General features: G+C 49.8%; 1 long non-coding RNA gene across 1 annotated transcript; it reads right to left on the reverse strand.

Annotated features, from left to right (window-relative positions):
• Positions 1-6,415: 6,415 nt before the first annotated feature.
• Positions 6,416-7,917, reverse strand: LOC123352133. Its single transcript, XR_006574110.1, has 3 exons — positions 7,827-7,917; positions 7,335-7,426; positions 6,416-6,769 (listed from the first exon to the last, which is right to left on the reverse strand). It is a non-coding gene; the product is annotated as an uncharacterized LOC123352133 (long non-coding RNA).
• Between the last annotated feature and the right edge of the window lie 7,976 nt (positions 7,918-15,893).

Consider the following 15,893-nt stretch of genomic DNA (forward strand, 5'->3'; position numbering starts at 1 on the left):
ATAAAATACCAGGGCTGGAAGGGACCTCAGGAGGTCATCTAGTCCAACCCCCTGCTCAAAGCAGGACCAAGCCCCAGAGAGACTTTTGCCCCCGATCCTCCAGGATAGAACTCACAACGCTGGGTTTAACAGGCCAATGCTCAAACCACTGAGCCAGGGGTCAGCAACCTATGGCATGTGTGCCAAAGGTGGCACGTGAGCTGATTTTTCATGGCACACGGGGCGGGCTGAGCTGCTGAGTCCACCGCCGCTCTGGGGATTCCACCGCCGGCTCCTGCCAGCCGGGGTGGGGCCACCGGTCCCACTCAGCCCAGCTGCTGGCCTGGGGGATGGAACCCCAGGCTGGCAGCAGGCTGAGATCCCAGCTGGCAGGAGCTGGTGGTGGAAACCCCAGAGCGGCAGCGGTCAGCCCCCCGCTGCTCTGGGGTTCTGGCTGCTGGCCCCTTGCCAACAGGGGTCCCCGCCGCAGCCCCACTCCCCTTGCTTCCGGTTGGAGTTCCAGCACAGGCCCCCTGCCAGACAGAGTCCAGGCTTCCAGCCCTGCTCAGCCCTACCAGCTACCAGCTCCACTCACCTCAGCTGCGGATCAGGGGTTCCAGCCACTGACCTCCTGCCTGCCGGTTATCAACTTATAACTCAGAAGCCTGTGTGCAGCTTAAAGTATCTAAATAGGTGCCACCAGACATTGGAAAACTCAGCAAGGAAAAGCAAGGGCAAGGATCACACTAAACTAATAAGATCTGAATTAATTTTAATTAAAGCTTCTGAAACATTTTGAAAACCTTGTTTACTTTACATATAACAGTAGTTTGGTTCTATATTATAGACTTACAGAGAGACCTTCTAAAAAATGTTCAAATGTATTACCGGCACTCGAAGCCTTAAATTACAGTGTATTCATGAAGACTTGGCACACCGCTGCTGAAAGGTTGCCGACCCCTGCACTGAGCTATCCCTCTCGCCTAGGAGCCTGCCTGTAATTGCTCTACCTCTAAAGGGTTAAAGAGTCTCACTGCGATGCATAGGTAAAAGGAAGTGAGTCGGCACCTGTCCAAAAGAACCAATGGGAAGGCAAGAACTTTTTAAAATTGAAACAAAGACTCCCCTTTTGTCTGTCTGTTGTTGTTCTCCTGGAGAGAGGGGATAGGGCAGGGCTATGCTGGAAGACAGTTGGGTCAGGTATGAAAAATTATCAGTATCATACCTAGAAACTACTCATTTAAAACCCCAAATATGTAAGTAGATCAGGAAACGTCTAGGAAGACATGAATAGGTTTATTTCTTTTATTTCTTTATGGCTTGTGGATTCCTCTGGGCTAACCTCCTGCTTTGAGCAGGGGGTTGGACTAACTGATCTCCTGAGGTCCCTTCCAACCCTAATAATCTATGATTATCTACTTTTGTTTTGCTTGTAACCTTTAAGCTGGACCTCAAGAAAGCTATTCTTTGTGCTTAATCCTTGTAGTTGTTTTTTTTTTAAATCTAGCAATAGCCTGAGTTCCCAGATGTATTTTTCTTTGTTTATATTAATAAAATTTACCTTTTTAAAGAACAGAATTGAATTTTTGGTGTCTAAGAGATTTGTGCACATGTTGTTTAAATTAGCAAGTGGCAACAGCTGATTTCTTTTGGGAAAGGACTTGAGGGTACCCACGGAAAGGAATTCTCCAGTGTCCCTTCCTGGGCTCTCAAAGGGGTTCTGCACTTGGATGGTGGCAGCATTTACCAATCCAAGGTCAGTGAAAAGCTGTAACCTTGGGAGTTTAATACAAGCCTGGAGTGGCAAGTATCCTTGCGGGGCCCCCACCTTCTGCACTCAAAGTGCCAGAGGAGGGAAATCAACCTTCACTCACACACACACACACAGAATCACAGGACTGGAAGGGACCTTGAGAGGTCATCTAGTCCAGTCCCCTGCACTCATGGCAGGACTGAGTATTATCCATCCCTGACAGGTGTTTGTCCAACCTGCTCTTTAAAATCTCCAGTGATGGAGATTCCACAACCTCCCTAGGCAATTTATTCCAGTGCTTAGCCTCCCTGACAGGAAGTTTTTCCTAATGTCCAACCTAAACCTCCCTTGCTGGAATTTAAGCCCATTGCTTCTTGTCCTATCCTCAAAGATTAAGAAAAAAAAATTCTCCCTCCTCCTTGTAACAGCCTTTTACATACTTGAAAACTGTGATCATGTCCCCTCTCAGTCTTCTCTTCTCCAGACTAAACAAACCCAAGTTTTTCAATCTTCCCCCATAGGTCATGTTTTCTAGACCTTTCATCATTGTTGTCGCCTTCCCTGGACTCTCTCCAATTTGTTCACATCCTTCCAGAAATGTGGCGCCCAGAACTGGACACAATTCTCCAGTTGAGGCCTAATCACTGCGGAGTAGAGCAGAAGAATTACTCAGGGGCGGCTCCAGGCACCAGCACGCCAAGCGCGTGCCTGGGGCAGCAAGCCACGGGGGGGCGCTCTGCCGGTCGCCGCGAGGGCGGCAGGCAGGCTGCCTTTGGCGGCATGCCCGTGGAGGGTCCGCTGGTCCCGCGGCTTCGGCGGACCTCCCGCAGGCGTGCTGCCGAATCCGCGGGACCGGGGACCTCCCGCAGGCAAGCCACCAAAGGCAGCCTGCCTGCCGTGCTTGGGGTGGCAAAATACCTAGAGCCGCGCCTGGAATTACTTCTCGTGTCTTGCGTATAACACTCCTGCTAATACAGCCCAGAATGATGTTCACTTTTTTTGCAACATGCACTCACATGCACATACACCAATGCGCATACACACGCAAATGCCAGGAGGGACAGAGATAATTGGGAAATTAATTTATTTCCCCCTCACAAAAAAAAAATCTATGAAATCAATTTTTTTTAAAATTTTTGTCAACCCCTCCCCCAAATTCCAACTGTCAAAAAAAAAATCATTGGGGGGGGGTTATGGAAACCCCAAAAATTTTGACAAAAATGGAAATCAGGGGGTGACATTTCCATTTTGTAAACACAAAGCAACTTTCAGGCTGCCTGGGCACGAAACCATGGTGAGTGCCTCTACCCACCCACAAAGTGCACATGGCAGGGGGTAGGGTGGAGCTGCCATGTGTGCCCGTCACCTTGACACTGTTGCCAAGAGGCTGAACCATTCCTGGTTTGGCCGGTTGTTTCATTAGGTTTCCTGCTCCGACTGTCTCATTTTGTCTGTCCGGTGTCTTTCTCAACTACAGATCGCAGGGGGTGACGCTCCACTCACAGCATGTGGCTACTCACTCCCTGGGTATTATGGCAGTGGGACCAAGTTGATCATTTCAACTGTGCTGTCCATCCCCTCGCAGGACCGAGCAGACAGACTAACTGGTCCCTTTAGATCCCAGGATATTGGAGACAGCCAGCAGAATGAGTGGGTTCTTGGGATCCCACTGGGAGATAGAGCAGATGGTGGGGAGAGCGAGTTTCCCCCATTACATCTCAGAGTGAGGGGAAGGGGAGAGCTAGTGAATCCTTTTAGATCCCTCCATCTCGCCCCCGGCACGGAGCAGAGAGGAAGCGGACAGTCCCCTGCTTTACGGATCCACAGCACAGAAAGCAGTGGCATTTGCAGGTTTATGGACCCGTGGCCCGGACAGCAGCTCCCAAGAGCAGCAGGTTTTCCCCTCGCCCACCAGAACGCCTGGTAGCTACAGATGAGCTGTTGCCTTGGCACAAACCCCCGTCCCTTGCGCACTCTTATTGTGCGGCCGGCACATTTCCAAACTCCGGAAGGTCGTTAGTGGGGAGCCAGACGGAGGGGCACTTGCTGATAAAGCCAGCTGCGTGAAGGAGTTTGTCTGAGAGAGGATAAATGAGTGCCAAGGGAGCAGTCAGTCTCGGGGCATGCCCTTTAACCGCTTGGATTTGGAGACGGGTTTGTGGGAAAGCTACGGGATTCGAGTTAATTCTGTGTTTACCAGGAAGAAACAGTCCCGTGGGACAAGCACACAGTTTCTGGCTGGAAGAAAACTGTCACCGTCACCATCACCGTCACCATCATCAGAGCTCTTCGGGGCAACGTGACCCTCAGTGCCGCTTGTCCTGTTTTGCATGATAATAAACTCATTGAGGCACAAAGTCATTTGCAAAAAAACCTTCACGCCAGGAAGTACTGGATGCTGGTAAGCCAGCAGTAGCAGCATATGCTGGCTGCCTCTCTGCCTTGCTAGGAGCAATGCGGGACACTAAGGCCAGGTCTAAAATAGAAATTTAGGTCGGCATAACTACGTCGCTCACCGGTGTGAAAAATCCACCCCCCTGAGCGGCACAGTTAAGTCAACCTAACTTCCCGTGTAGACAGCACTAGGCCAACAGGAGACTTCTTCCATCAACCTAGCTACCATCTCTCAGGAAGGTGGATTATTTACAGCGATGGGACAACCCCTCCCGTCGGTGCAGGTCGTGTCTATACTGAAGCATAGCGGCACCAGGGTAGCGTTTCAGTGTCGACAAGCCCTCAGTTTCCCAGCTGTGCAATGGGGTAGACAGCCCGGCCCAGCCACACAAGGGGGTTGGGATTGAGGATAGGGAGCAGCTCAGATACTCTGAGAAGTGGGGGCTGTGTTTGTACATAGAAGGGCCTGGCTCCCTGCTACGCACATGCTGCCAGGTTCAGGCAGGCCGTATGGTGCCCACTGGGGGCGGGGATGAGCTCAAATAGACACTCAGCTCTCAGGTTCTCTTCTCCCCGAGGCTGAATCCGAAAGCCGAAGCAGCCTAGAGGCCTCTCCACCCAACACGTGCCTCCTCGCCTCTCCCTCCTACTTACCGCTGACCCAGAGCTACACCTCCACAGACACACAGTCGAAGCCCAGGCCCGCCCAGCAGGAGAAGTTCCCTTGGTTGGACATCGTGACTCCAGCAAGGTGCAGGGTGGGGTTGCCATGGGCCAGCCCTGTGGCGTTAACCCACGTCCTGTCCTCGAAGGGCGGCCTGTAGAACGAGCGGTAGATGCTCAAGTAGAGGTTGATGACGTCTGCGGTAGTTCCACTGGACATTTGGGGCCTTTCTGGGGTCATGGACTGAGAAGGGGCAAATCAAGGAGATCAACTCACGGAGACCACCACCACCATACCCTAGAACTACACCATCTCAGTCAGTCAGTCCTAGCCCCCTCCCCCCAACTATGCCACCAGAACTACACCATCCCCGTGAACCAGTCCTAAGGCCTTGTCACCACCATGGTACCAGAACTGCAACATCCCAGTGAGCCAGTCAGCCCAGGGCTGTGCCCCTCTCCCCTCATCAAATAACTCCATGGAGAAGACACAGTTGAAGCAACTGAATTAACGGCAACAGGATTTAATGCAACGACCCAAGCAGAACAGAGCTTACTGAAGCACTCCCGTTTCACCCGAAGGAGCCCTCCATGCTTTACCAGCCATGCACCCAGCCTGAGAGTCGCTCCAACCTCCCCAGACAGGCATTGGCGTGAATAGCCTGGCCTGGAGGAAAGGCACAAGGGGATCTGCAATGACCAGGACCCATGTTCCTCATCTCATCAGTAAGTCACACACAGAGAACAGCAGCCATGGGAAACAGCTTCCAAACGCAGCAGGGAATTGGGGAAATCAAATGGCTTCTAGGAGAGGGCAGGGAGTCAGGGACAGACGAAGGCCTGACACAGGCTAAGGCTTTGTGGGGGAGGGGGTGCATTTGTGGCCAGCCGTGGGGCAGGAGCAACTTCCACTCAGCAGGGAACTGGGGAGCTCTGGCTGAGGCCAACAACGGGGGAGGGCACTTCTCCGTAGGACAGTGACCTAAGAACCCCCAACAGCTTTCGCAGCTGCCTTGTGGCAGCCATGACAGCCTAGTGTGAAAGACGGAAGAACGTGACAGAGGATTTGAGGATATTGGGCTTTTAAAAGGAGATCCAGTACAAATCCAGAGACAATGCTGAACCATACCGGGTACAAACACCCCTACCAGATAGACCTTGGAAGAGACTAGCTGCAGATTTATGCAAATTCAGTGGATACCATTATCTGGTCACCAAGGACTATTCTTCCAGGTATATAGAAAGAATGTACTCGGCAGACATAACATGTCGCAGTGGTATTGACAAACTGTAGTACACTTTTGCTCACTTTGGTATTCCAGAACAACTAGTGACAGACAACGGACCACAAGTGTCCCCAGCAGAATTTAAGTCACTCTGAATAAAATATGATTTTGATCATATTACTAGCAGCCCACATTACTCACAAGCGAAGCGAATGGAGAGGCTGAGAGAGCTGTGCTGGCAGCCAAGAAAATCCTATACCAGGAAGAGCCATTCCTTGCTCTTCTGAGTTACCAACAACAACAGCGGTTACTGGATATAGTCCAGCACGAATCCTTTTGGGAAGACATCTCAGAATTACTGCTCCAACTTTGGGCAAGAATCTATCTTCAAAGTGGCCAGGCATGAAGAGAGTAGCCAAATCAGATTAAAAAAGCTAAAAGAGCTTGGGAACACTTATACAACAGACCTCGCTCGGTTAGAGAATTGCTGGGTCTAGAACCTGGTGACCGTGTTCACGCCAAATCAGATGGAGAAAAAGGATGGACAACGCCCGCTGTCATAAAAAGTGCCTAGATCCTATGTGATCGAGACTGACGGTGAAGAGCTCAGCAGAAACCATCAGCACCCACACTTTGTTCCTCAGCAGGAACAATCGACAGAGCAACTGCTACAGGTGGCAGATGCAGAACACAAAGAAGTCTCAAGGATTCCAAACCGACCAGCCAGATGACCAAGTTGTTCCACGTTCAGGTTCTGTAATTAGGAAACCAGCACGATTCAGAGACACTCAACAGCCTGACCCGGCCGTACTGAACTTCAAAGGGAGCGTGGCAGGGTAACTGTGGTAAATGGTGGGAATGTAGAACTGAAAAGGGGGAGACCTAATGGAAGGTTAAACTGTATTATACTGTTCAGCCATTAGGTGGCGCTGTGTGCAAAACACCTTATTTCAACTAGCCTCAGCCATGCCTGGCAGAGCATTAAAAGATCTTATGCGGATGAGCACAGCTGGGTGGGTAAGTGACCTCTGTGACCAGGACAGGGCTGGTTTGGGACAACAGCAACAAAATTCGGTTTCAAAATGGCAGCCAACTCTAATATTAAGCTGCGTCCCAGGGAGGTCGTGAGTTGATCAGGTACCACGGTGATGGGCCCGGCATATGGACCTGAATAGAATAGAGGTGTTGTTAACTACTGCCTGCAGAGCACTCTCAGATCCCTCCCTGGTGGGCTCTAGAGAAGGACCTCAACCCACATGGGACCCCATCCCGATCCCACACAGACAGAACAGCCGTGCGGTGACACGCCCAGTATTTACCTAGCTGCTGGAGAACTGTGACAAGGAATCCCAGGTGCAGCAGATCGCGCCCCATCTCCACCTGCTGTTATTGCAGCTGTGCTTCCCCTGACCTGAGAGAGGGAGAAGAGAGGCAGAAGGGGTCACTACATGCAAACAGGAGGGGAACCTGGCTGAGCCAACCAAACCCCAAGCAAACTGCACCAGGGAGCAGTCCTGGTCTGGAGGGGCGAGCCCCTCCCTCCAAGTTCAGAAACTGGGGACAGCTGCAGAGCTCAGACCCAGCCCACGGAAGGACGTATCTGGATCCTTAGAAGAATCTGGAAATAGCAGTGGGAGTTTTCCCCATACTGCCCATCATCATTCCCTCCCCCACCCTGCACGCTCTCCAGTAGGGGAATCATTCCTCTCCGGCCCCTACCACCTTCCCTCCCCTCTTAACCCAGCAAAGGCTGATTGGGGGCAAATTCTCCTTGCTTCCTTCCTAGCTGGCAAAGTGAGATAGTTTGTTACCATAAGAGAGTTCCCAGCATGGCTGCCCAGAGAAAGTCCATCCAGCTGGTATCTGTCTCTTTTATCCTCTCTGAACAGGCTACAGACCATATCATAGAATCATAGAATCATAGAACTTAAGATCAGAAGGGACCATTATGATCATCTAGTCTGACCTCCCGCAAGATGCAGGCCACAAAAGCTGACCCACCCACTCCTGAAATAATTCTCTCCCATATGAGGAGGCTTGGAAAGATTTTATTTGTATGAGGAAATGTCAGTAAATGCTGTTTTCACCAGATACCCACAAACCACTGCAAAAATATTTCCAGTGATAATCACCCCCATTGACAGAGAGGCAAAGTAAGAAAAATGCTGCTTGAGAACGTATTAGGTACATTAGTGTAAATCACGATGTTCGCCAGCACTTGGAGCAGGGCCCCCTTTAGATGAAGGGGGGAGCTGGCCCCCGCCCATGCTCCCGATAAGGTGTTCACCTTAAGAACACAAAGGTGCTGAGGCGAGGACCCTGCGACTTCAAATCACTGCAGCTTCCCGCAACTGTGACCATCTAAATCGATAAACCTCTAATAAAAATGCTTTCAAATAACCATCGATATTATCCATAGAAATGGCCAAAAAATGAAAATCGAATTCTGCCAAGCCTCTGTAGCAAATATTCAATTACTCTAGTCCATGTCGAACACCCGGTTCAAATCCAGCAAGAGGTAAACCAATGCAAAAAAGGTTCTCCCCTCCATTAAAGGTCAGAAACCGACCTGGAGCTGCCCCTGTGACCCGGCCTGAAAATGCCGCCAGGAACAAGCTAAACTCAGTGTCAACATTTAAAGAAAGCAAAGGGAAGCTGAGAGCATGAAGCCCCAGGCTGATCGGTTGGCATTTCTGGGGAACCAACAAGGCTACAACTACTGCATGCCTTCCTGTGGGACAGCTGGTCTTGCCCACTGCAGGGGGCAGGAGAGGATGAGTTGGTTTGAGGATTTCTCTTGAAAAATTAGTCAAGAAAGGTTTTGTATTTTTTAAATAAAAATTATGCCTGACTAAAGGAAGCGTCACCGAAAATGCATTGGGAAATGGAACCGTGGCGCCTGATGGATATCAACTTACTAGGGACGTACTGAGATACTGCAGTGATGATAGATAGATAGATTTAAGAATATAAGAACGGCCACACTGGGTCAGACCAATGGTCCATCTAGCCCAGCATCCTGTCTTCCGACAACAGCCAATGCCAGGTGCTTCAGAGGCAATGAACAGAACAGGCAACCATGGAGTGATCAATCCCCTCTTGTCCACTCCCAGCTTCTGGCAAACAGAGGCTAGGGAGGATGGGGTTGCATCCCTGTCCATCCTGGACCTATCCTCCAGAAACGTATTGAGTTCTTTTTTGAACCCTGTCATAGTGTTGGCCTTCACAACATCCTCTGGCAAGGAGTTCCACAGGTTGACTGTGCGTTGTGTGAAAAAGTCCTTTCTTTTGTTTGTTTTAAACCTGTTGCCTGTTAATTTCATTTGGTGACCCCTGTTCTTGTACTATGAGGAGTAAATAACACTTCCTTATTCACTTTCTCCACACCAGTCAAGATTATATAAACTTCTATCATATCGCTCCTTAGTCGTCTTTTTTCCAAGCTGAAAAGTCCCCGTCCTTTTAACCTCTTCTCATACAGAAGCCGTTCCATACCCCTAATCATTTTTGTTGCCCTTTTCCGTACCTCTTCCAATTCCAATGTGTCTTTTTTGAGATGGGACAACCAGATCAGCACACAGTATTCAAGATGTGGGCGTACCATGGATTTATATAGAGGTAATGTGATATTTTCTGTCTTATTATCTAGCCTTTGTTTGCCAGAAGCTGGGAATGGGCGACAGGGGATAGATCACTTGATGATTACCTGCTCCGTTCATTTCATCTGGGGCACCTGGCATTGGCCACTGTCGAAAGACAGGATATTGGGCTAGATGGATCTTTGCTCTGACCCAGTATGGCCATTCTTATGTGTATCCCTTTCCTAATGGTTCCTAACATTTGCATGGAGATTAGATAGATAGATCTACCTAATCTATCTAATCAATCTCACCTGCAGGATGTTGTTTCTCACAGATCAGCGATCGCCAATGAGCAATGTAAGTTTCTCTTCTTTCTCTCCAACTCACACAGCCCATTCACCTCCTCGCCTCTCCTGGCGTGTGACTCGGCATGTGAGTCCAGCTTGGCGGGGTTATAGTGGTGGACACCCTGAGTCACACCGCCCACAGCCCCTCGTCACTTCTGCACCAGACCCTTTATCATTAGCTTCTGTCGTTGTTTCCCTCTGTGCACTTCCTGCACCACTTGCACATAGGGTGACCAGATGTCCCGATTTTATAGGGACAGTCCCGATTTTTGGGACTTTTTCTTATATAGGCTCCTATTACCCCCACCCCCTGTCCCGATTTTTCACATTTGCTGTCTGGTCACCCTACTTGCACAGCTCCATGCGCCATCTCCAGAATATACATCCCAAGTGCCAAATCCATCCTGGGGGTTATCTGAAGTGCCAGCAGACGAGCCCCACAGCCCAGCTACTGGAGCAAATGCAGCTCAGGCTGATAGGAACAGAGAGCTGTTCCCGTCCGATGGCAGCTGACCGGATCACTTGAAATGAGCTGGTGGCTCTCAGCCCAGTGCCTTGTGAACCCAGGGACCTCCTGCCCCTGCACAGAAAAGGGTCATGAGCCAGACCCATTACGGGTAGGGCTCAGCTCAGCTTCATCTGCTTTCAGCGTAGTGGAAGTTGCTCCTTTGTGCGCCTGGTTAAGCAGATGTGGAATTTATCATAGTCATTAACTGGCTGTTTGAGAGGCTCCAGCCTGAGACCGGGGCCCAATTGTTCTGGCCCTGCACAGACCCCAACCAGGATCAGGCCCCCATTGTGCCAGGCTCTGCAACTCCCCAGACACACAGTCGAAACCCAGGCCCACCCAGCAGGAGAAGTTCCCTTGGTTGGACGTCGTGGCACTGGCAAGGTGCAGAGTAGGATCTGGGGCAAAAATCAGTACTTGGTCCTGCTAGTGAAGGCAGGGGGCTGGACTCGATGACCTTTCAAGGTCCCTTCCAGTTCTAGGAGATTGGTATATCTCCAATTATTAAATTAAATATTATTAAAAAATTAAACAGTGGCATCGCTATGGGCCAGCCCTGTGGCGTTAACTGAGCAGTTCTCACCCTCTTTGCTGTTCCTGTAGAGGTTAATGACGTCCATGTCGTCGATCTGGCTCCGATAGTTCCACTGGACTTTTGGGCCCTTTTGGGGGTTGTACACAATATTCAAGATGTGTGTAGTGGGACCGATTGACGCCAACAGACCCGGAGGGGTGGGGGGAGCCCCTCATTAAACCCTCTCCTCATAAGTCATGTGCCCCAGCCCCCTAATCATTTTTGTTGCCCTTCGCTGGACTCTTCCCAATTTTTCCACATCCTTCTTGTACTGTGGGGCCCAAAACTGGACACAGTGCTCCAGATGAGGCCTCACCAGGGCCAGCTCTGGCTTTTCTGCCACCCCAACCAAAAAAAAAAAAAAAGAGGTTGACAGCCAGGCCCAGCAGCACAAGGGGGTTGGGATTGAGGATAGGGAGCAGCTCAGATACTCTGGGAAGCGGGGGCTGTGTTTGTACATAGAAGGGCCTGGCTCCCTGCTACGCACATGCTGCCAGGTTCAGGCAGGCCGTATGGTGCCCACTGGGGGCGGGGATGAGCCCAAATGGACACTCAGCTCTCAGGTTCTCTTCCCCCCGAGGCTGAATCCGAAAGCCGAGGTGGCCCGGAGGCCTCTCCACCCAACACGTGCCTCCTCGCCTCTCCCTCCTGCTTACCGCTGACCCTGAGCTGCACCTCCACAGACACACAGTCGAAGCCCAGGCCCGCCCAGCAGGAGAAGTTCCTTTGGTTGGATGTCGTGACTCCGGCAGGGCTCTGGGTGGCGTCGCCATGGGCCAGCCCTGTGGCGTTAACCCACGTCCTGCCCTCGAAGTGCAGCCTGTCGAACGAGCGGTTCTCGCGCCCATTGATGCTCAGGTAGAGGTTGATGACGTCCGTGTCATCGGTCTGGCTTTGGGTCCTTTCTGGGGTTGTGGACTGAGAAGGGGCAACTCATGGAGACGTTCTCCCCGACTTGGGCCTGTAGCTGAGTGTGGGAGGTGTTCCCACACAGCTCAGCTGGGCAGGCTGAGGAACAGCAGAGCAAAGTCACAACGCTGGTGAGCAGGAGCCAGGTCTAATGCTGTTGGTACCCAGCTGAAGCTGATCCTGACCGGGGCCTCTGGCCTTGTCACCTATGGCCTTGTCACCAACACCTCCATACACCAGAACTACACCATCCCAGCAAGCCCATTCTATGGCTTTGTCACTACCACCATACACCAAAACTACACTGTCTCAGAGAGCCAGTCCTATGGCCCCCACCACTATGCCACCAGAACTACACTGTCCCAGTGAGACAGTCCTTTGGCCTTGTCATCACCACCATACACCCGAACTACACCGCCCCAGTAGTCAGTCCTCTGCCCTTCCCCCCACACTATGCCACCAGAACTACATTGTCCAAGTGAGCCAATCCTATGGCTCACACAGCAACCATACTACCAGAACTACACCGTCCCAACACGTCAGTCCTATGGCCCCCACCACTATGCTACCAGAACTACACCATCCCCACAAACCAGTCCTGTGGCCGTGGGTGTGTAGTTCTGTGTGTGGATGTGTGCACACATGTGTGTTTCTAGGTGTTCACATGCATGTGAATGTATGTGCATGCATATATGTGTTTGTGTTGGTAGAATTCATACCTATCTATCTATCTATCCCCATGCAAATATTAGGAACCATTAGGAAAGGGATACATAGGAATAGCCATACTGGGTCAGAGCAAAGATCTATCTAGCCCAATATCCTGTCTTCTGACGGTGGCCAATGCCAGGTGCCCCAGAGGGAATGGATAGAACAGGTAATCAGGAAGTGATCCAGCCCCTATCACCCATTCCAAGCTTCTGGCAAACAAAGGCAAGATAATAAGACAGAAAATATCACATTACCTCTATATAAATCCATGGTACACCCACATCTTGAATACTGTGTGCTGATCTGGTTGTCCCATCTCAAAAAAGATACATTGGAATTGGAAGAGGTACAGAAAAGGGCAACAAAAAATGATTAGGGATATGGAACGGCTTCTGTATGAGAAGAGGTTAAAAGGACGTGGACTTTTCAGCTCGGAAAAGAGACGACTAAGGGACGATATGATAGAGGTTTATATAATCTTGACTGGTGTGGAGAAAGTGAATAAGTGTTATTTACTCCTCATAGCACAAGAACAGGGATCACCCAATGAAATTAACTGGCAGCAGGTTTAAAACAAACCTCTCTTGAGGTTCTCAGTGATTTCAGCTGAGCTCTCAGTGGGGGAACCTCGCTGCTGGCACAGACTGGGCCGTCTCTTCCACAGAAACACTGTCCCACAGCAGGTCTAAGCACTTAGACCTGATTCTCAGTGATCTCAGCTGCAATGGTCACTTAACAAAACAAAAGACTCTCTATGGACTGTAATCAGCTCCGTCTTTAAACAGTGGAGAGGGGCAGGTCAAATAGTACTTGTGACTCCGGCAGACCATCAAGCAAAACACCTGCCCTCATCCTCTCTCTCTCGGTGCCCTCAATCAGCACAGGCTACGTACAGTTCCACTGCCCTTTACTCATACAATAAGAACAACAACATTTCATTCCCGCCCCCCCCACCCGCATTCAAGTGATTTGTAACCCAACCCCAGCCAAAATCTATCACTTGGGCAACACAGCTCTGTTTGCTGGATACCTAGGTGTATTTAGGTGTGACTGTAAATACAATCTGGTCCTGAAGCCTTTCGCCCCAGCCCCCAGCTCATCACTAGCTGTCAGGGAGAGCTCATTTAGACTTCGCTTACAAATCATCATGTGAAATTATTAGGCTGGCCAACATCGCCGAAATGAACGCACTGACATTATCATAAAAACCAACAGCTGTATAAGGAAGCTAGTCTATGTTCATACTTTTTAAATCTATGATACTTTTTCAGATATACAGTGTATGATAAAATGTGTGTGTGCTTTTAAAGTGTGTCTTAATGTTTCAATTTTAATTCAAATTTCCAAACAATCACTACATTGGCAACACTGCATGTAACTAATTCACAAAACTGGGGGGGGGGGTGTTGGAGAAATTCAGGGGGGAGGGTAGGGAAATCCCTGACCAAAAGGGAGTTCCCAGCACGGTTACACAGATAAATTCCATTCAGCTGGCATTTGTCTCAATTTTTATCCTCTCTGAACAGGTTACAGATCATATGAGCAGGCTTGGAAAGTTTTTATTATCAGTAAATCCCGATTTCACCGGACACTAACAAACCACTGCCAAAATATTTCCAGAGATCATCACCCCCATAGATAGAGAGGCAAAGTAAGAAAAATGCTGCTTGAGAACGTATTAGATACATTAGTGTAAATCACAATGTTTGCCAGCACTACTGGAGTTGGAGAAGGGCCGCCTTTAGATGAAGGGGGGAGCTGGCCCCCGCCCATGCTCCCTATAAGGTGTTAGAATCATAGAATCATAGAATCTCAGGGTTGGAAGGGACCTCAGGAGGTCATCTAGTCCAACCCCCTGCTCAAAGCAGGACCAAACCCAACTAAATCATCCCAGCCAGGGCTTTGTCAAGCCTGACCTTAAAAACCTCTAAGGAAGGAAATTCCACCACCTCCCTAGGTAACCCATTCCAGTTCTTCACCACCCTACTAGTGAAAAAGTTTTTCCTAATATCCAACCTAAACCTCCCCCTCTGCAACTTGAGACCATTACTCCTTGTTCTGTCATCTTCTACCACTGAGAACAGTCTAGATCCATCCTCATTGGAACCTCCTTTCAGGTAGTTGAGAGCAGCTATCAAATCCCCCCTCATTCTTCTCTTCTGCAGGCTAAACAATCCCAGTTCCCTCAGCCTCTCCTCATAAGTCATGTGCTCAGCCCCCTAATCATTTTTGTTGCCCTCCGCTGGACTCTCTCCAATTTATCCCACATCCTTCTTGTAGTGTGGGGCCCAAAACTGGACACAGTACTCCAAATGAGGCCTCACCAGTGCTGAGTAGAGGGGAATGATCACATCCCTTGATCTGCTGGAAATGCCCCTACTTATACAACCCAAAATGCCATTAGCCTTCTTGGCAACAAGGGCACACTGTTGACTCATATCCAGCTTTTCGTCCACCGTAACCCCTAGGTCCTTTTCTGCAGAACTGCTGCCCAGCCATTCGGTCCCTAGTCTGTAGCAGTGCATGGGATTCTTCCGTCCTAAGTGCAGGACTCTGCACTTGTCCTTGTTGAACCTCATCATATTTCTTTTGGCCCAATCCTCTAATTTGTCTAGGTCCCTCTGTATCCTATCCCTACCCTCCAGCGTATCAACCACTCCTCCCAGTTTAGTGTCATCTGCAAACTTGCTAAGGGTGCAGTCCACACCATCCTCCAGATCATTAATGAAGATATTGAACAAAACTGGCCCCAGCACCGACCCTTGGGGCACTCCACTTGATACCGGCTGCCAACTAGACATGGAACCATTGATCACTACCCGTTGAGCCCGACTGTCTAGCCAGTTTTCTATCCACCTTACCGTCCATTCATCCCTCCTCCTTGTAACAACTTTTTATGTACTTGAAAACTGTTATCATGTCCCCTCTCAGTCTTCTCTTCTCCAGACTAAACAAACCCAATTTTTTTTCAATCTTCCCCCATAGGTCATGTTTTCTAGACCTTTCATCATGGTTGTCGGTTTTCTCAGGACTCTCCAATTTGTTCACATCCTTCCAGAAATGTGGCACCCAGAACTGGACACAATACTCCAGTTGAGGCCTAATCAGCACAGAGTAGAGCGGAAGAATTACTTCTTGTGTCTTGCTTACAACACTCCTGCTAATACAGCCCAGAATAATGTTCACTTTTTTTTGCAACATGCACTTACACGTACATACACCAATGCGCATACACACACACATATACA

The sequence above is a fragment of the Mauremys mutica genome, chromosome 17 (genome assembly GCF_020497125.1).
Source record: "Mauremys mutica isolate MM-2020 ecotype Southern chromosome 17, ASM2049712v1, whole genome shotgun sequence".
Classification (NCBI taxonomy): domain Eukaryota; kingdom Metazoa; phylum Chordata; order Testudines; family Geoemydidae; genus Mauremys; species Mauremys mutica.